This window comes from Chiloscyllium punctatum, chromosome 49, assembly GCF_047496795.1.
Source record: "Chiloscyllium punctatum isolate Juve2018m chromosome 49, sChiPun1.3, whole genome shotgun sequence".
Taxonomy (NCBI): Eukaryota; Metazoa; Chordata; class Chondrichthyes; order Orectolobiformes; family Hemiscylliidae; genus Chiloscyllium; species Chiloscyllium punctatum.
This window is the reverse complement of record NC_092787.1, coordinates 33,511,793-33,533,674: the sequence shown is the minus strand read 5'-3', so window position 1 is coordinate 33,533,674 and position 21,882 is coordinate 33,511,793.

Genomic DNA, 21,882 nt, shown 5'->3' with positions numbered 1-21,882 from the left:
GGACAGGGAGAGTGCGGCCCTGAGCTGGGACAGCGAGATTGAGGACCTGAACTGGGACAGGGAGAGTGCGGCCCTGAGCTGGGACAGGGAGAGTGCGGCCCTGAGCTGGGACATGGAGAGTGAGGCCCTGAGCTGGGAATGGGAGAGTGCACCCTGAGCTGGGACATGGAGAGTGAGGCCCTGAGCTGGGACAGGGAGAGTGCGTCCCTGAGTTGGGACAGGGAGAATGAGGCCTTGAGTTGTGACTGGGAGACTGCGGCTCTGAGCTGGGATAGGGTGAGTGCTGCCCTGAGCTGGGGCAGGGAGAGTGAGGCCCTAAGCTGGGATAGGGACAGTGCGTCCCTGAGCCGCGACAGGGAGGGTTAGGCCCTGAGCTGGGGCAGGGGCAGTGCGTCCCTGAGCCGGGACGGGGAGAGTGTGGCCCTGAGCTGAGAAAGGGAGAATGTGGCCCTGAGCAGGGACAGGGAGAGTGTGGCCCTGAGCTGGGACAGGACGAGTGTGGCCCTGAGCTGGGAAGGGAGAGTGTGGCCCTGATCTGGGAAGGGAGAGTGCGATGCTGAGCAGGGACAGGGAGAGTGTTGCCCTGAATTGAGTCAGGGAAAGTCCGACCCTGAGCTGGGACAGGGAGAGTGCGACGCTGAGCTGGGACAGGGAGAGTGCGCCCCTGAGCTGGGACAGGGCGAGTGTGGCGCTGAGTTGGGACAGGGAGAGTGCGTCCCTGAGTTGGGATAGGGACAATGCGTCCCTGAGCTGGGGCAGGGAGAATGAGGCCCTGAACTGGGACAGACAGAGTGTGGCTCTGAGCTGGGAACGGGAGAGTGAGGCCCTGAACTGGAACAGGGAGAGTACGGCCGAGAGCTGGGACAGGGAAGTGCCACCCTGAGCTGGGACAGGGAGAGTGTGGCCCTGAGCTGGGAATGGGTGAGTGCGGTGCTGAGCTGGGACAGGGAGAGTGAGGTCCTGAACTGGGACGGGGAGAGTGTGGCCCTGAACTGGGATAGGGAAAGTGTGGCCCTGAGCTGGGACAGGGGGAGGGCGGCCCTGAACTGGGACATGGAGAGTGAGGCCCTGAGCTGCGACAGGGAGAGTGTGGCTCTGAGCTGGGGCAGGCAGAGTGCAGCCATGAGCAGGGACAGAGAGAGTTCGGCCCTGAGTTGGGACAGGCGAATGAGGCCCTGAACTGGGACAGGGAGAGTGCAGCCCTGAACTGGGACAGGGGGAGTGTGGCCCTGAGCTGGGACAGGGAGAGTGTGGCGCTGAGCTGGGGCAGGGAGAATGAGGCTCTGAGCTGGGGCAGACAGAGTGCAGCCATGAGCAGGGACAGGGAGAGTTCGGCCCTGAGTTGGGACAGGCGAATGAGGCCCTGAACTGGGACAGGGAGAGTGCAGCCCTGAACTGGGACAGGGAGAGTGCGGCCCTGAGCTGGGACAGAGAGAGTGTGGCGCTGAGCTGGGACAGGGAGAGTGCGACGATGAGCAGGGTCAGGGAGAGTGTGGCCCTGAGTTGGATCAGGAAGAGTGATGCCCTGAATTGGGTCAGGGAGAGTGAGACCCTGAGTTGGGACAGGGAAAGTGCGGAACTGAGCCTTGACAGTGAGAGTGCGGCCCTGAGCTGGGACACGGAGAGTGCGCCCTGAGCTGGGACAGGAAGTGTGCGGCCATAAGCAGGGACAGGGAGAGTGAGGACCTGTGCTGGGACATGGAGAGTGCAGCTCTTAGCTGGGACAGTGAGTGTGTGGCTCTCAGCTGGGAAGGAAGAGTGAGGTCCTGATTTGGGACAGTGAGAGTGTGGCCCTGAGCTGGGACATGGAGAGTGGGGCCCTGAGTTGTGGCAGGGAGAGTGCGGCCCTCAACTGGGACAGGTAGAGTGAGGTCCTGATTTGGGACAGGGAGATTGCGGCCCTGAGTGGGACATGGAGAGTGCGGTGCTGAGCTGCGACAGTGACAGTACGGCCCTCAGCTGGGACAGGAAGAGTGAGGTCTTGATTTGGGAAAGGGAGTGTGCGTCCCTGAGCTGGGACAGCGAGATTGAGGACCTGAACTGGGACAGGGAGAGTGCGGCCCTTAACTGGGACAGGGAGAGTGCGGCCCTGAGCTGGGACATGGAGAGTGCGGCCCTTAACTGGGACATGGAGAGTGCGGCCCTTAACTGGGACATGGAGAGTGCGGCCCTTAACTGGGACAGGGAGAGTGCAGCCCTTAAGTGGGACATGGAGAGTGAGGCCCTGAGCTGGGACAGGGAGAGTGTGGCCCTGAGCTGGGACATGGAGAGTGCGGCCCTTAACTGGGACAGGGAGAGTGCGGCCCTGAGCTGGGACAGGGAGAGTGCGGCCCTCAACTGGGTCATGGAGAGTGCGGCCCTGAGCTGGGACATGGAGAGTGCGGCCCTGAGCTGGGACAGGGAGAGTGCGGCCCTCAACTGGGTCATGGAGAGTGAGGCCCTGAGCTGGGAATGGGAGAGTGCACCCTGAGCTGGGACATGGAGAGTGAGGCCCTGAGCTGGGACAGGGAGAGTGTGGTCCTGAGTTGGGGCAGGGAGAGTGCGTTCCTGAGTTGGGACAGGGAGAATGAGGCCTTGAGCTTTGACGTGGAGAATGCGGCCCTGAGTTGTGACTGGGAGACTGCGGCCCTGAGTTGTGACTGGGAGACTGCGGCCCTGAGCTGGGGCAGGGAGAGTGAGGCCCTAAGCTGGGATAGGGATAGTGCGTCCCTGAGCCGCGACAGGGAGGGTTAGGCCCTGAGCTGGGGCAGGGGCAGTGCGTCCCTGAGCCGGGACAGGGAGAGTGCGGCCCTGAGCTGGCACAGGGAGAGTGAGGCCCTGAGCTGCGACAGGGAGAGTGCGGCCCTGAGCTGCGACAGGAAGAGTGAGGCCCTGAGATGGGACAGGGACAGTGCGGCCCTGAGCTGGGACATGGAGAGTGCGGCCCTGAGCTGGGACATGGAGAGTGCGGCCCTTAACTGGGACACCGAGAGTGCGGCCCTGAGCTGGGACAGGGAGAGTGCGGCCCTCAACTGGGTCATGGAGAGTGAGGCCCTGAGCTGGGAATGGGAGAGTGCACCCTGAGCTGGGACATGGAGAGTGAGGCCCTGAGCTGGGACATGGAGAGTGTGGTCCTGAGTTGGGGCAGGGAGAGTGCGTTCCTGAGTTGGGACAGGGAGAATGAGGCCTTGAGCTTTGACGTGGAGAATGCGGCCCTGAGTTGTGACTGGGAGACTGCGGCCCTGAGCTGGGGCAGGGAGAGTGAGGCCCTGAGCTGGGGCAGGGAGAGTGAGGCCCTAAGCTGGGATAGGGATAGTGCGTCCCTGAGCCGCGACAGGGAGGGTTAGGCCCTGAGCTGGGGCAGGGGCAGTGCGTCCCTGAGCCGGGACAGGGAGAGTGCGGCCCTGAGCTGCGACAGGAAGAGTGAGGCCCTGAGATGGGACAGGGACAGTGCGGCCCTGAGCTGGGACAGGGAGAGTGTGGCCCTGAGATGGGACAGGGAGAGTGTGGCCCTGAGATGGGACAGGGAGAGTGTGGCCCTGAGCTGGGACAGGGAGAGTGTGGCCCTGAGATGGGACAGGGAGAGTGTGGCCCTGAGCTGGAACAGGGAGAGTGTGGCCTTGAGCTGGGACAGGGAGAGTGTGAATCGAAGTGGGACAGGGAGAGTGTGGCACTGAGGTGGGACAGTGAGAGTATGGCTCTGAGGTGATCCAGGGCCGACTGTGGAGAGAGTAGCTGGCGGTGCACGGCTGTGAGTGTGGAGTGGAGGATCTAGAGGGAGAACCATGTCTTATTGCTTTAGAGTCGCTGTGAATGTCCTGCTCAGGTCCAAATGTGGATGGTCTGATGTAGTCCGGAGTCCATGGAGGTTCAGGCGGTTCTCTGGTCAGGCGCTGAGGTCGGAGGTTTGGCTGTGGTAGCAGGTCTGTATCAAGACGTGGGTGAAGACCCATTGAATCCAAACCCATTGTGTTTTCCCAGCAACAGCGTGTGAACCCATTCCCTTGCAATGGCCTATCACCCATCCCCCACTCTGTTCTCCTCACAACGTAAGGTATGGAGAGCCTGAGAGAACTGAGAGAGAGCAAGATTGTAGGAACTGTGTACGAGTGAAGGAGAGAGTGAAGGAGAGCATGGGAGAGATGTACGTTGAAAAAGAATGCAAATGATGGAGAAGGAATGAGAAAGACAGACTGTGTGAATGTGTGGGAGCGAAATGTGGAGGGAGAGAGATGAATTCTGCCCATGGCCAGGTCAGAGTGGGTGACCCAGAGGGGAAAGTAAGGACAGAGAGACTTAAACCCAACTCATGAGCTTAACCCTGGTCCCGTCCCCTTCCCTGAGGATCCCTGGGATTGATTTTGGCTTTCTCCAGCTTAGCTTCTTCAACACAAAGACCAAAAAATAGCATAGTTTGTACCGCTGCTTGGCACATATTAACTAACATTTTTATTATTTACAAATTGAAGTTTTAAATACGTGGGTGGCACAGTGGCACAGTGGTTAACACTACTGCCTCATACGCCAATTCAATTCCCGCATCAGGCGATTAACTGTGTGGAGTTTGCACATTCTCCCCGTGTCTGCGTGGGTTTCCTCCGGGTGCTCCGGTTTCCTCCCATGGTTCAAAGATGTCCAGCTCAGGTGAATTGGCCATGCTAAATTGCCTGTAGTGTTCGGTGAAAGGGTAAATGTATGGGTGGGTTGTGCTTCGGCAGGTCAGTGTGGACTTGTTGGACCGAAGGGCCTGTTTCCACACTGTAAGTAATCTAATGTAAATACAGGCCCCTGAGTTGAGAGAAGCATTGAAATATTTCCCTGTAACCTCCTTTGAGATACGTTTGGACAAACCAGCATTGTTCTCAATCTGTTACCAGAGCGACCGGCTTCTTCATCGCTGTAACATTGAACTGAAATGAGAAAATCCTGAATAGATTGATTAAAGAGTGAATTTGATTGATTGATGAATTTGGGTAAAGGGATATTTCAGCACGTTCTTCAGATGCTGTCTGAACTTAGTCTGGGTCACGGCATAAATCGCGGTGTTTGTGCAGCAACTGAGGAGCTGCAGCATGAAGCCCAATTCCTGCACAAACGGAGATAGATACACAGACTGATACCCAAACCAAAACATCCGGTTACATATGGAGTACATCATTAACATTGACCATAATAGAATGAAATTGGCCGAGATCACAAACAGTAAAATGATGGATTTTTTTCGATTCTGCATTTCTGTGTCACACTGAACGTCCCCATTAGCATAGGCCCGGAGTCTCCTGCGGGCTCTGCTGGTCACTAAAATGTGTCTGACGGTGAGAACATTGAGCAGCAGAATCAGAAGAAATGGGACACACGGTGTTAGAATGTGGTGGAGGAACTCGATTGTGATCCAGACGCGCGAGTAATAAACACCATTTGTTATATCACAAAACCAAGGGGAGTGCATCAGCTCATACCAACGTGTGAACATAAAATACCAGAAAATGTTCTTTAAACAGCTCAGCACAGTCACTGCTCCCAGAACCACAGCTGCTGTTGTCTCACTGCAATATTTACTTTTCAGCTTCTGGCAACAAATGGCCACAAACCGATCAAAGGTGAAAGTGACGGTGAACCAGACAGAACAGTCAGTGGCTGCATAAAGCAGGACGGCGTGGATATTACACACGGGGACGGAATATAAGAAATCAAACTGTTCCCGATAAACAATGGGAATGTGTCTCAGTATCAGGTCGAGGATAACGAGCAGTAGATCCGCCACTGCCATGGTCCCCAGGTAACGTCTGACACACTGAGATAATCCACAATCTTTATAAAGCAGGACATAGATCGTCACTACATTAACTGTGGGGAAGGAAAACAAACAATTAATCCGTCAGCCTGGAGGCAAAGTTACCAGTTTGATTGAGGACAGAGTGAAATTTTCAAATGTGTTACGGTATTCAGAGATTTTTTGTGCAGTAAACTGAGCTGAAAAAAAAAACAAATGGTAAATACTGGTTTGCTTTCAAAAATGGGATACAAAAAATAAGAAATCTTTCCTCTCCAAACACATAGACACACATCCATAAGAACAGATGGTTTCTAGAACATCCCATAGACTCGATCACTCGAGAGGCACAGATCACTTCTTTCCAGTTCCTCATATGGAGAATGAGAAGGTTGCCATCATGAATTATTCTCTCCCAGGCCCATTAAGACAAATGGAGTTTGTGGGGAGGGTGGAAAATTCCTGTCTTTTAGTCTATATTGTGGCTGTTTTGCTGTTGTGAAGAAATGTCAGCTCAGGTAAAAATGTATTCATCCCTTTAACTACCCCAGAGTGCAGTGGGAGCTGAGACATTGAGTAAAGGAAGGATTATGGAGAGGGGGCAGGAAATAGGAAGTGAGGCCAAGATGACATCAGACATGATTGTATAAAATGGCAGATTGGGCTTGAGGGGCTGAATTGCTGACTGGTGCACCTTGTTTGTATTCAGCCCTTCGAATGTGCTACACAGGAATGGGAGAGGACGTGGTGATCAACCAGGAAGCAGACACCCGGGATAAGTCAGTCTTGTTCAGTTTGACAGCAAGTAACCAATGGAGACACACAGTCGGCAGTGCTGGATCCTCAACGAGTTCGAATCTGTATCAGTGATTTTGAGGAGTGGAACAAATGTGTTTGAACTAAGTTTGGCGGTGACACCAAGATAAGGGAGACCATGGCCTGGTGGTATTATCGTTGTATTCTTAATTCAAAACCAAAATCATATCCAGGGACCTGGGCTTGAATCCCAACATGGCACTTAATGGGATTCAAACTCAATAAATATCTGGATCTCATACTCTAATTGAAGCATTGTTGGGAAAATTCTTCTGGTTCATGAATATCGTTTAGGGAAGGAAACTGCCATCCTTACCTGTCTGGCTGATATACGTTTGCTGACCCATAATGTGTAACTGCCCTGTAACCAATTAGGGATGGACAATAAATGCTGCCTAGCCAGCAACACCCTCATCAAACGAGTTGAATAAAAATGCAGGAATTTAAATTGTCAAGAGAAGGTGAAGTGACTGCAAATGGATATGGACAGACAAAGTCAATGGATAATAGTTTGGCAGCTAGAATATAACATGACATCTTTGCTGTCAATTTTTGTCAGGAAGAACAGAAGGCAGAATGTCACTGAAATGGAGAGTGATTACAGAACATAGCAGCACAATGTGTACTGGAGGGCTCAATCTGACCCATTCAGATATGGCAAGTGTTGCTCCATCTCCCTGATGGTTGGCTCCCTGATGTTCCCAGTGGTTCCATTTCTCTCAGCACACACGGAATGTTTTGATGTGATTGGTTGACGGCGGAGTGTGGTGATGTGAAGTGTTTCTAGAATGCAGCCATTATCCAAGAGGTCATTCTTCCTTTCTTCATGGAGACCTGAAGACGCTGGGATTGGCTGAGTGTTTCTGATTGAAGAGCTGTGGATGCTACCAGGACAGTGGGCATTCACCAACATGATGTGCTGTGCATGGGCACACTGCAACATTAATTCAGTGAGAGTTCCTTCAGTTCCTCTACATCTTCACATTGACGTGGGGACCCCACAGAGCCAGGTACACCATCAAAAATCCCGCGATACTGGGAAAACAAGGACACACTCAGCAGCTCTCAGTTAAGGGAGAAAACATTGTAATCACCTCATCCACCAGAATGTATCCTGTCACTGAACGGTGATACGGAATTCAACATACTGGGAGGTGAAGGGTATGTCACCCACTCCCTCCCTGGAAATTTCCGGATCCTGGAAGCTGAATGAAATTATGACGCAAACAGCCATTGGCAGCTCCATCCTCCTCCTGGTCGTGTTGAAGGAGGTGACACCGCTCAGTGACCAGCTCCTTGTTCAATCAAGGTCTCGTCACATTCTGCTCCTGGATTATGTGTAACTTGGGAAACTAGTCTTCGAAAACCCAAGGGTGGATTCAGCAGTTCCCCACACACACTCACTGCATGGTTTCAGAGCTTCCTCTCTCTGCAGCCCCTGCTTCATTTGTTGTTCATGTTACAGATCCCGATGCTGTAACTACAGTCCCCCTGTTCTGTCCAGAGTTGGGTCACCAAATCCTCAAGTCTTCCTGAATGTCTGAACTAGCTCATAGAACAACTTCAGCAAACATTTCCCAGCATCGCCAATAACTTTTCAATAACAGGAGTACGTATGACATCCTTCAAGTACTCTTTAGATGCCTGGTCTTTTGACGAATACTTAAGGGACATCCTCGAGTTACTGAACGCACAATCAGCAGAGAGGGACAAATACAGGCGTTCAGTGGACAGGCAGGGACCATGTTTCAAAGGGGTAAGTAAACGCTGCTATCCCACATGGAGCACCACATGGGAAACACCAGGAGATGAATGACAGTCCAACACACACCATTTCAATGTCTCTGAGCTTCACAAATGCTAGTCTCGATACAAACGGGAGGCAAAAACCAAGGCCAGGGAAAGATACCAAGGGAAAGAAAGATTTGTAATAAATATAGAAATAGACAATTAATTACCTAAGAAGATGTGGTGGAAGCATAGCAAAGAAGTCTGGGGAGTGGGACGAACTGGAAGGTCCAAATAACAAGAATGATAACATTGAATACAGGAATTGCCAGATCAGCTGAAAGAGCTTGTTCTATCAAATTCTGGATCTGCCTCACAGAATCAGCCCAGACACCATAAACTGAGACAAGATGACATCCCAAGATGCAGAGCTATGCAGGCTGCACGAGTGCATTGCTCAGTCAAATGGACTATCTGCCCAGCCAAGGGGAGATTGCAAACCTTTGCCAGTATATGATTACTCCACTTGCAGTGGATAACTGGATGGCACGGGAAAATTTGCAGTTCATGCTTTGAGTGACAATAAATGGGGCTCCCACAAATTCATGCCTCAATGTTTATGTTGTTGTTTTGTGTGTGTGTGTGTGTCAGAGACAGAGAGTGTGTGTGTGTGTGCATGTGTGTCAGAGACAGAGTGTGTGTGTGGGACAGAGAGAGTGTGTGTGTGTCAGAGACAGAGAGAGTGTGTGTGTGTGTGCATGTGTGTGCGACACAGAAACAAAGTGTCTGTGGGGGGGGTGGGTGGTATGGGGCAGAGTTTACAAGTGAAAATTCACAGTGAACACGCTAGGAGATAATCAGTTTATGTATGAACATTTGGTAGGATTTTGGATGATAGACAGAGAGAGATTGAGGGAATTTTCATGGATAGATGTGATGACGTGCTTGAAAATATTAAAATAACGGCATTTCCAGACCTATTATCAACATAAATCAGTATGCATAGGAATATTCTGTGCTTGGATTTACTGTGAAGAAAGACAGGGAAGCTGGGGAATTTGGGAAATTAATAGTTATGTTTTGAAACGAGGCCACATTACAAAAGTGGAAGTGCTGGAAGTCTTAAAATGCATAGCCATAGATCCATACCTCGGACCTATTCAAATGTATCCCAGGTCATTGTGGGAAGCCAAGGAAGAAATTGGGACCCTAGCTGAGATACTTTTATCATTCCTCAGAGTTCTGAGAAAGGGTTACCAGATCCGAAATGCTAACTCTGATTTCTCTTTACAGATGCTGCTGGACCATGCTGAACTTTTACAGCAATTTCTATTTTTGTTTCTGATTTACATCGTCTGCAGTTCTTCCTGTTTTGATTGGTAGCATGGACTGCCATGGATGAGGTGTTGGAGAGCAAGAAAACAGCTAATGTTGTGAAATTAATTTCTCAAAGGCTGCAATGAAAAGCCAGGGACCTACAGATGGGTAAGTTTGATGTCAGGATTGGACAAGATTCTGACAGACAGGATCTGCATGTATTCAAAAAGACAAGGACTGATTAGGGATAGTCCTCATGCATTGTGTGTTAAAATGTGTCTTATAAACTCGATGGAAACATTTCAAGAGGTGGCCAAGAAGACAGAGGAATGTTAAGCGGCATACATTGTCTATGTGGGCCTTAGTAAGGCCCAACAAGGTTCCACATGGCAGGCTGGTTAATAAGGTTAAATCACAGGTGATCAGGGAGAGCTCGCCTATGAGGTACAAAATAGGCCTTACAGTAGGAGACAAAAGGTAGTGGGAGAGATTTGTTATTCCAACTGACCAGCAATGTGCCACAAGGATTGGTGCAGTTTCTACTGTTGCTTGTCATTTTTATAAATGATCTTATATGGGGAAGCACAGTGGCTCAGTGGTTAGCACTGCTACCTCACAGCACCAGGGTCCCAGGCATTTGCACATTTTCCCCATGTCTGCATGGCTTTCCTCCGGGTGCTCCAGTTTCCTCCCATGGTCCAAAGATGTGCAGATCAGGTGAATTGGCCATGCTAAATTGCATGTAGTGTTAGGCACATTAGTCAGAGGGAAATGGGTCTGGGTGGGTTACTCTTCGGAGGGTTAGTGTGGACTGGTTGGGCCGAAGAGCCTGTTTCCACACTGTAGGGAATCTAATCTGGATGAGAATATAGGAAGCATGCATACTAAGCATATAGATGACACCAACATTTGTGGTTTGGTGGACAGTGAAGAAGTTAATCTGAAAGGACAACAAGATCTTGATCAACTGGGCCAGTGTGTTGAGGAACAGTAGATGGAGTTTAATGCAGATAAATGTGAGGTGTTGCGTTTTGTTAGACAAGCCAAAGCAGGATTTACATAGTCAACAGTAGGGCCCAGAGGATGACCAGAGAGTCTCAGGGATGCTGGGTGCCTTGAAAGTGGAGTTGTAGGTAGACAGGGCAGTGAAGAAGGTGTTCGGCATGCGTGTCTTCATCGGTTAAGTAAAGGAGTTGGGACATCATGTTATGACTTTACAAGATAATGTCAGGCCACATTTGGAGTGCTGAGTACAATTCTTGTCACCCTGCTAAAGGAAGGATGTTATGGACTAGAATGTGTGCAAACATATTGAAAATGATTTGACAGAGACTGGACGATATGTGGGGTAGGCTGGGATTTTTTCCCTTTCGCGGAGGAGGCTGAGAGATGACCCTTTATAGGTTATGAAAATCATGAGGGGCATGAAAAGGGTGAATAGCCAATGTTTTTTTCTCTAGGACAGAGGTGTCTAAAACCAGAGGGCATGGGTTTAAAGTGAGATGGGAAAATGAAAAGGGATCTGAAAGGCAGCTATTTCTCACTGACATGTTTATGGAATGAGCTGTCCGAGGAAATGGGAGATGCGAGTTCTATTACAACACTTGAAAGACATTAAATGAACAGGAAAAGTTTAGATGGATATGTGACAAATGCAGACAAATGCAGTTCAGTTTAGGAAGCATGTACAGGTGGCACTGCGGCTCAATGGTTGGCACTGCTCAACCCCGGCCTCAGGCAGCTGTCTGTGTGGAGGTTGTACATTCTCCCTGTGTCTGTGTGGGTTTCCTCCCACAGTCCAAAGGTCTGCAGGTTTGGTGAATTGCCCATAGTAGGGCAAAGTGAGGGCTGGAGATCAGAATTGAAAGTGCGGTTCTTGAAAAGCGGAGCAAGAGATTTGACATTCCGGGCATTACCCTGTCAATTTTCCTGCTTCTCGGATGCTGTCTGACCTGCTGTGCTTTTCCAGCGCCACACACTAGGTAGTTAATGCGGTGAGTTTGACTCATACAACAAGCCTGTCATCCCAGATATCAGTGTGGTCATCATTGACTCCACTCCCTCAATGTCAGGTTTGTCCTTTATTAAGTAAGGAGACCTAAAGTGCACAATGCTCGAGATGGGTGTCACCAAGACCCTGTACAATTGCAGTAAGTCATCCTTACTCCTGTATTCAAATCACCTTGAAGTGAAGGCCAACACACCATTCATCTTCCCATCCATGTAAATATCCAAACGTTTTTGATTGTTGCTATTGTACCTGCCTCAACCACTTTCTCTGCAGCCCATTCCATGTATGTACCACTCTCTGCATGAAGAAGCTGCCCCTCAGGTTCTCCCTCAATCGTTCCCCACTTACCTTAAACCTATGCCCTCTAGTTTTCAATTCCTCATCCCATAGAAAAAGACTATACGCATTCATCCCCCCATGCACCTCATGATTTCATACACCCCAATGAGGGCACCCCTTATTCTCCTATGTTCCAAGGAATAAAGTCCTATCCTGGCTAAACTCTCCCTATCACTCAGACCAACGAGTCCTGGCAACATCCTTCTTATTCTCCTTTGCACTCTTTCTAGTTTAATTATGTCTTTTCTCTAACAGGATGACTAAAACTGTGCGCAATACTCCAGATGTGGCCTCACCAACAAATAGTATATCTGAACAAAATGTTCCAGCTCCTATACTCAATGCCTTGACCGATGAACATCAGCATGCTAAATACCCTCTTCATCACCCCGTCTACCTGCAACGCCACTTTCAACAAGTTATGTCCTTGGACTCCTAGATCCCTCTGTTCCACAACACTCCTTAGAACCTAACCATTTACTCTATAAATCCTACCTTGATTTGACTTTCAAAAGTGCAATGTCTCTTACCTACCTCTGTTCAACTGCATTTGCCAGTACTCCGTCCACTTCCCCACCTGCTCAAGGTCCATATAATTTTTGTTAAACTTCCTCACTATCAATGATACCTCCTAATTTTGTATGATTTGCACACTTACTCATCATGCTTTGTACATTCACATCCAGATCATTGATGCAGCCTGAAGAAACAGCGAGCAGCACAAGACACACATCAGTCACCATTCTCATGCTGCCATGATAAGGTTTTTTTTAAATTCATTCATGGGATGAGGACATCACAGGCCAGGGCAGCATTTATTGCCCATCCCTAATTGCCCAGAGGGTAGGTAAGCATCAGCTACGTTGCTGTGCGTCTGGAGTCACATGTAGGCCAAACCAGGTAAGGATGGTATTTTCCTCCCATGATGGACATTGGTGAACTAGATGGGTTTTTCCAACAATCAACAGCAGATTCATTGTCATCATTCAGCTCTTAATTCCAGATTTTTATTGAAGTCAAATTCCACTGTCTGCCGTGGTGGGATTTGAACTGGCCTCCCCAGAACATTATCTGGGTTTCTGGATTAACAGTCCAGCATTAATACCACTAGGCCTTCACCTCTCCTATTGTATTCCGGATGATTCTTCACACTCACTGTTTCTCTGTTAAAGCACCTACCCCCAGACAAGGCTCACGCTCCAGCACTCTCTCGACTGAATGCAGCATTCTCTCTCTCTCTCTCTCTCTTTCTCTCTCTCTTGCTCGCTTACTTCCATTATACCCCTACAATAATAACACTGCATGGGTTCAACACTGTCGACCCACGTACCCGGGCACTCCATCATTTCCTCCCACCTGTACCAGTACTAAAAGCAGGCCCACCCATTCCCAGCCTCACTCCATCCCTCGCTCCATTTCTCTCATTCCTGCAGAAACAGCCTGGAATCGGGCAGAAAAGGCCAAGCTGGTGGTGGAGTTTCTGATATCCGTGCTCACATCCGTGTATCTGTATGGTGTGGGTCTGGCAGCCTCTGTTGTGTTTAATGTGATGCAATGTCCTCCTGATATGAGTTTAGAGGATGGGTCACTTGACCTGAAGCGTTGGCTTTCATTTCTATCCACAGATGCTGCCAGACCAGCTGGACCTTTTCTAGCAACTTCTGTTGTTGTCAATCCATGCTGGCCTCCCCGCACCAGTGTAAGGGTGGTGCTGGAGGGTGAAAACCATCAGGGATTCAGTCTGGGAGGGACAGAGGCAGGGCAGCAGCTCACAGCACCATCCAAACTCATGGAAGTGAGCGAGCAAGAGAGAGAGAAAGAGAGAGAGAGAGAATGCTGCATTCAGTCGAGAGAGTGCTGAAGGGTGAGCCTTGTCTGGAGGTAGGTGCGATAACAGAGAAACAGTGAGTGTGAAGGATCATCCGGAATACAATAGGAGAGGTGAAGGCCTAGTGGTATTAATGCTGGACTGTTAATCCAGAGACCCAGATAATGTTCTGTGGAGGCCAGTTCAAACTCAACACAGCTCCCCCCGCCCACCATCCCCCCCCCCACCCCCAACACGCACACACTCACACAGATGCAAACAGATGCACACATACACTCTCTCTCACTCACACACACACACACACACACACACACACACCTAGGTTGGCGTCAAGAGGATTGTAGTTGCGCTGAGGCCCTCAGATTGGAAGATCCTAATGTGGAGAATAGCCCGTGCTCCCTCTGCAATGTGGAAATGATTTGTCTTTGGTCAATATTCCTGACACAGATTGTACACATTAAAAAGTATTTACATTGCATTTATATCGAAGCAACTGCAAGTGAACAATTTTGTGAGGAGACAAGATGAATTTTACTGCACTTACAGGAACTTGCAATGTTCAGTGACCTAATCTTACAAGGAAGCTTCCATATGAGAAAGGATAGGAAAGTCTGAAAGTACACCAGCAGAGTTTGGCAATGAACGGCTTTCAACTAAAAAGGAACAGAGGGTGAGGGAGGGAGAAAGGTTTTGACTCCCTTTTCAATGATTTACCCCTAAGCCAACAGAGCACCTATTGCACAGAAATGCAGATTCGGACATTAAACATACATACACACATCTAGGTTCAAATTCCAAAGAGGCATTTCATAACATGTCTGACCATGTTGATTAAAGAGATTTTAGGATTGATACTTGATCGAGAAGGCTGAGGCATTGTATTTCATAATTTTAACCCAGAATGACTGAAAGCACATGCATTCCTGTTGATTGGAGTCAAATTTGCACCTTAGAGAGGGGCATGGATAGGTCTTTTCCCCAAGGTCAGGGATTCCAAAACTAGAGCGCATAGATTTAAGGTAAGAGGGGAAAATTTGAAAGGGATCTTAGGGGCAACTTGTTCACATACATTTTGATGCCAGAGGAAGTGATGCAGGTTAGTACAATTTAACATTTAAAAGGTATTCAAGATTTGTGTAAAGATTTGTAGCTCGGGTGCCAGTTGCAGTACTTGTGGGTATGTCTGCCGACATGGGAAGTTGAGTTGCAGACAATTCATCCTCTTTCTCCGTGACATCCTCAGTGCTGTGGAGCATCCTGTGATGCACTGCAGTACAGTGTCAGTTGGAATGTATTGGTTTCATTTCTGCTGCTTCCGGTAGCCGGTGGCCTTTGCAGTGTACAGTATATTGGGTATAAGTCAACGTGTTTATTGATGAGTCTGTGTTTTGCATCATCTGTGTGCTTTGCTCCCGGGTACAGCTGGTCGTGGTGTTTACTGGCTGGATGATGTTCATCAGTGTGGATAGCTATGTTGTCTGCCTGCATGGAATCTTGTGCACCATGTTTGTCCTGCACATGATGGGTATTGAGTCTTTTGTTCTGGTGAGCTGTTGTTTAAGTATGGCTGTCACTTTATGCACTGTCATGAATCTGATTGATCAGGGAAATCTGGCTGTCAGTTCCAAGACTTTTTTAATATAAGGTAGAGTAGTTGGTGCATTGGGTTGTGGTATGTCGTCGCGTGCTGATTGTCTGCCAGGCATCTGCGAATGAAGTTGCGGAGATATCCATTTTTGGCAAAGACTTTGTGGAGATGTTCTTCTTCCTCTCTTTGCAGGCTGGGAGTGCTGCAGAGTGTTGTAGCCATTTTGAACAGGGTCCTACTGCAGCTTCTGTTGTGTGTGTTTGTGTGGTTACCTTTATACATCAGGATCTGATCCATGTGCGGGGCTTGTCTGTACATTTATGTTGCGTATTCCCCGTTCTGTTTTCTTTCTACTATCAAATCCAGGAATGGCAGTTGATTGTTAATTTCCTCCTCTCTCGTAAATTTGATCCCTGTGAGCATGGTGTTGATAATCTGGTGTGTGTTGTTAAAAGCGTGGGTATATAAATAGGAAGGGCCAAATGCTGGCAAATGAAATGGAAATGGACTTTGGCTTTGCCTGGACAAGTTGGAGCAAAGGGTCTTTTTTCCAGGAGATATAAATCTATGATTTGTTGATCCAATCGATCAAGATCTCTTTAGAATTTTCTATAACCTTCTTCACTGTCCATTAAACAATGAATATTGTTTTCATGCACAAACTTGCTAACCATGCGTTCTATAATTCTCCTCCAAACAATTTATGGAAATAACTACCAAAAGTACCAAGAGTGGATCTATCACGAAACCTTGTGAAGTACCACTGGTCGCAGGCCTCTAGTCAAAAAGCAAATCTCCTCGACGACCCTCAGGCTCATGTCATTAAACAGAAGCTTGCGTTCGCGCCCGCGCACACACACACACACACACACACACACACATCTCTGCACCATCTCCAAAGCATCTACATCCTTTTGTTAATGTGGCGACCAGAACTGTACACAATATTCCAAATGCCGCCAAACCAATGTTTTCTACAATTTTAACATGACCTGCCAGCCCTTACACTCAATACCCCGTCCGATGAAGGCAAGCATACCATATGCCTTCTTGACCACTCTATCTACCTGTGCAGACGCCTTCAGGGTACATCTCAGATCTCTCTGCTCATCAACTTTTCCCCAAGCTCTTCCATTTATAGTATAGTTCACTCCAGAATTAGACTTCCCAAAATGCATCACTTCACATTTGTCTGGATTGAACTCCATCTGCCACTTCTCTGCCCAACTCTTCAATCTATCTATATTCTCCTGTATTCTTTGACTGTCCCTTATGCTTTCTGCTACTCCATTAATCTTCGTGTCATCTGCACACTTACTGATGAGACTAACAATGCCCTCTTCCAGATCATTTACATATATTCCAAACAACATCCTGCACACCATGTGACTTCACTTTTGCCATTAGTTTACCACAGGGAACCTTATCAAACACCATACTAAAGTCCATGTATATGACATCTACAGCCCTTCCTTCATCTATCAACTTGGTCGGTTCCTCAAAGAGCTCTATTAAGTTGGTAAGGCACGATCTACCTCATACAAAGCCATGTTGTCTATCACTGATAAGCCCATTCTTTTCTAAATATAAATAGATTTTATCCATTAGTATCTTCTCCAGAAACTTTCCCACAATTGACATCAGGGTCACAGATCTGTAGTTACTGGAATATCCCTACTACCCTTCTTGAACAGGGGGACAATATGATCAACCCTTCAGTCATTCGGCACCTCAACTGTGTTTAAGGATACCATAAAGATATCTGTCAAGGCCCAGCTATTTCCTTTCTCGCCTCCCTCAGCAACCTGGGATAGATCCAATCAGGTTCTGGGGATTGGTCCACCTTAATATCCTTTTGCCTACCCAACACATCTTCCCTTTTCATGTCAATGTTATCCAGAGTAAATAAGCTTCTATCTCTAATCTCAGCATTCACCACCTCCTGTTTCTCAGTGAACACTGATGCAAAGTAATCATTGAGAATCTTACCCATTTTCTCAGGTTTGACACACAGCCTTCCTTCCTTATCCTTTAGTGGACCAACCCTTTCTCTGGTTACCCTCTTGCCTCTTATATAAGAATAAAAGACCTTCGGGTTCTCCTTAATTCTGCTCACCAAAGCTATATCATGACCCCTTTTAGCCCGCTTGATTCCTCATTTAAGAATGGTCCTACTCTCCCGATATTCCACCAAGGTCCATTCTGTTCTTCGCTGCCTGGAACTTATGTACGCTTCCCTTTTCCTCTTGGCTAGTTGCACGATTTCTCCTGTCATCACGGTTCACGAATCTTCCCTTTCTTATCCCTTGTTTTCAAAGGGACATTCCTATCCTGCACTATCTTCAACCTATGTTTGAAAGCCTCCCACATATCAAATGTGGACTTTCCTTCAAATAGCTGTACCCAATCCACATTTCCCAGATTCTGCCTAATTTTGATATAATTGGCCTTGGCCCAGTTTAGTACTTGTCCGCTTAGGACCAATCTCATCTTTGTCTTCGAGTATTCTAAAACTTACAGGATTCTGGTCATTATTCCCAAAGAAATTCCCCACTGCAACTTCGACCACTGGCCTGGCTCATTCCCCAACATCAGGTCCAATATGGCTCCCTCCCTTGTCAGACTATTGACATACTATTGGCACGGTGGCACAGTGGTTAGCACTGCTGCCTCACAGCGCCAGAGTCCCGGGTTCAATTCCCGCCTCAGGAGACTGACTGTGTGGAGTTTGCATGTTCTCCCAGTGTCTGCGTGGGGTGCTCCGGTTTCCTCCCACAGTCCAAAGATGTGCAGGTCAGGTGAATTGGCCATGCTAAATTGCCCGTAGTGTTAGGTAAGGGGTAAATGTAGGGGTATGGGTGGGTTGCGCTTCGGCGGGGCGGTGTGGACTTGTTGGGCCGAAGGGCCTGTTTCCACACTGTAAGTAATCTAATCTAAAAAAAAACTTTCTTGGATGCTTCTTACAAATTCTGCCCCATCCAGACCTCTGGATACTGTTTACCTATTTGTTCTTCTACCTCACACTCACTGTTGGGAGGCCTGTAATACAGCCCCACCAATGTAACTGCACCGTTTTTATTTCTCAGCTCCACCCATAATGCCTCACTGCTCAAGCCCTCCATCGTGTCCTCCTTTAGCACAGCCATGATATCATCCCTGACCAACAATGCAACTCCTCCCCCACCTTTTACTTCCCTCACTGTCCTGTCTGAAGCATCTATATCCTGGAACATTTAGTTGCCAATCATGCTCTTCCTTCAACCAAGTCTCTGTGATCGCAATAATGTCATACTCCCAGGCACCAATCCAAGCCCTAAGTTCATCTGCCTTACCCACTATACTCCTTGCATTAAAGTAGATGCACTTGAGGCGGCCAGTTCTTTTGTGTTCATCTGCTGTCTGCCTACTCTTCCCATTGGTAATGCTAACATTGTGATCCTTACAGTCTCCAGTCTCCACCTCACTGCCAACTTGTTTTCTCTTCTGGTTCGCAGTCCCCTGTCACATTAGTTTCAAACCTCCCCAACAGCAGGAGCAAAAACTCCCCCAAGGACATTAGTTCCAGTCTGATTCAGGTGTTGACCGTCCAATTTGTAATAGTCCCTCAGAACCGGTCCCAGTGTCCCACAGATCTGAACCCCTCCCTCCTACACCATCCCTCAAGCCACATGTTCATCCTTCCTATTTTTTCATTTCTATGCTGGCTAGCACGTGGCACTGGTAGCAATCCAGAGATCACTACCTTTGAGGTCCTCCTCTTTAACTTCTTTCCTAGCTCCCTGAATTCCACTTTCAGAACCTCATCTCATTTTGTATTTGTGTCACTGGTGCCTATATGCACCAAGCCAACTGGCTGTTCACCCTCCCCTTTCAGAATGCTCTGCAGCTGATTGGTGAAATCCCTGACCCGAGAACCTGGGAGACAAAATACAATCTGGGAGTCTCGTTTTCGGCTGCAGAACCGCCTATTTACTCTCTTTACAATAGAATTTCCTATGACTATGGCCCTATGAGTCTTTTTCCCACCCTTCCTAACAGCAGTGCCTGCCATGGTGCCATGATCCTGGCAACTGCTGCCCTCCCCTGGTGAGCCATCTCCCCTAACAGTATCCAAAACTGTATACCTGTTTTGGAGGGAGATGACTGCAGGGGACACTTACACTGCCTTCCTACTCTTTCTCTGCCTTTTGGTCACCCATTCACTGTCTGCCGCAGTAATTCTAACCTGTGGTGTGACCAGTTCACTAAACGTGCTATCCACAACCTCCTCAGCATCGCGGGTGCTCCACAGTGAGTCCATCCGCAGCTCCAGAGCCATCATGTGGTCAAACAACAGCTGCCTCTGGACACATTTCTTGCGAGTGTAAGAGTCAGGGACATCAGCCACACCTCTGAGCTCCCACATCAAGCAAGAGGCACATGCCAGGGGTCTGAGGTCCTCTGCCATTGTGCACCTTAGCTTTTTATCACCCAACTAAAACCAAACAATGCACTTCAATATACGAAAGAAAAGAAAAAAAATATAAATCTTACCGTACAGAGTCCTTTTTCTTCTGGTTAGAGGTGGGTGGGTGGGAGGGAGATACTGCATGTGTAGCATCTCGGGTTTAGCTGCTGCCCAAATTTATCCTAAGTCCTTACGATCCCTGCAACCTCCTTGTTTCCAAGGTCACCTCTGCTCTGTCTGCTGCTGCTTCCGGACAGGAAAATGATATCTCCAGATCAAATGAAGCCATTTTTTGCTCAGGAAATGGCTCTGTGTATGACAGCAGCAGTGATGCACCTACATGGAGCAGGGAATATGACAGAATGCAGTCCAGACAATATTCAAGGAGACCTCGTGAGAAAATGTAACCTTCCCTCTCTTGTTCCATGTTTCTCCTCCCAGCAATGTGTGCAAGCTGAAAACCTCTCAGTCAACTTTACCACACATGGACAATACCTGACAAGGATTCATTGGAATGTCCAACTGCCTGAAGCAAAGGGAATACAGCCAATTCCAACTGTTCTAGGAATAGATCCCCACATCAGCTGTGTGAGGACAATATCTTCAGAGGAGGAATAAACGTGTGTGTGGTGTGTGATGTGTGTGAGCAGAAATATGGATGTACATATCTGCAATATCCAAACTGCTGTTCATTCATCTTTCCATCATAGCTTCTGTAAGTTTCTTTTGGTCATAACCTTGCTGTTTTAGCAGATTACAGAAACCATTCTGATTTGTTTCTAACACTGACCCTGAACCAGTCTGAGACCTATATCATTGGCCATATCACCAACTTGGTTCCATCTAAAACTTGCTGTGTCCAGTGGAAGAGTGGGGCTAGAAAAGGAAACAGTGATCTGAAAACCCAGGAACATTAGACTGGTGAACCTGACGTCAGTGGTGGGTAAGCTGTTGGAGGGGATACAGAGGGATAGAATTTACATGCATTTGGAAAGGCAAGGTCTGATTGGGGATAGTTTACATAGCTTTGTGTGTGGGAAATCATGTCTCACGAACTTGATTGAGATTTTTGAAGAGGTGTCAAAGAAGAATGATGAAGGTAGAGGAGGAGATGTTGTTGATATGAACTTCAGCAAGGTGTTCAACAAGATTCTGCATGGTAGAAATATTAGTAAGATGAGATCATAAATGGATCCAGGATGAGCTAGCCAATTGATTATAAAATTGTATTGAATGTTGGAGACAGATTGTAGTGGTAGACAATTGCTTTTCAGACTGGAGGCTTTTGACCAGAGGTGTTCCATAGTTATCAGTGCTAAGTGCATTTCGTTATTTATATAAATAATTTGGATTATATGTGTGTGGGTAGTCCATTTGCAGATGGTGTCAAAATAGGAGATCGAATGGATTTTTTCCAATTGGAATTGGAAAATTACAGAGTGTTCAGAACAATTTGTCACCCCTCAGCTCCTGAAGCAGTCTGTGCCCATATGCAACAAGACCTGGACAACATTCAACTTTGTGCTGTTAAAGTGTGAGTACCATTCATGGAACCGCGCTGCGAGACACTGCACATTTCCACAGTAAAAGGAGGAGCTCATTCAGCTCGATCTGATTCCACAAGAATATGAGGAAATCATTCAGCTCATCAAAATGATTGGACTAGAAAAGGAATAGCCCATTTATCCCCTCCTGCCTATTACACAAGAAGACAGGAAGTCTGGTCAGCCCCACTACACGGGATCAGAATTAAGTTATTTCACACCTGGATTCACTTACAAAGGTAAAGGAGGATGGCGTTCAGCTCCTCGAATCACTAACACAGGAACATAGCAGTGATGCTCCAACGTCACAAACAAATGGAACAGGGACTGCACAGACAGACTGCTCTATGTTGTTCCTCATGGCTTCAACATCCACAGTCAATATGTTTTACTTTAACACGGTTTTCTGCCAGTGAGAATGAAGCCTTTTTTTAAATCCGGTCTCAAAGACGTGTTTCATCTCCGAGAAGGCAGATCTGTATTCTCTCTCGAGGTCAGAAGCTGCTGGGAAT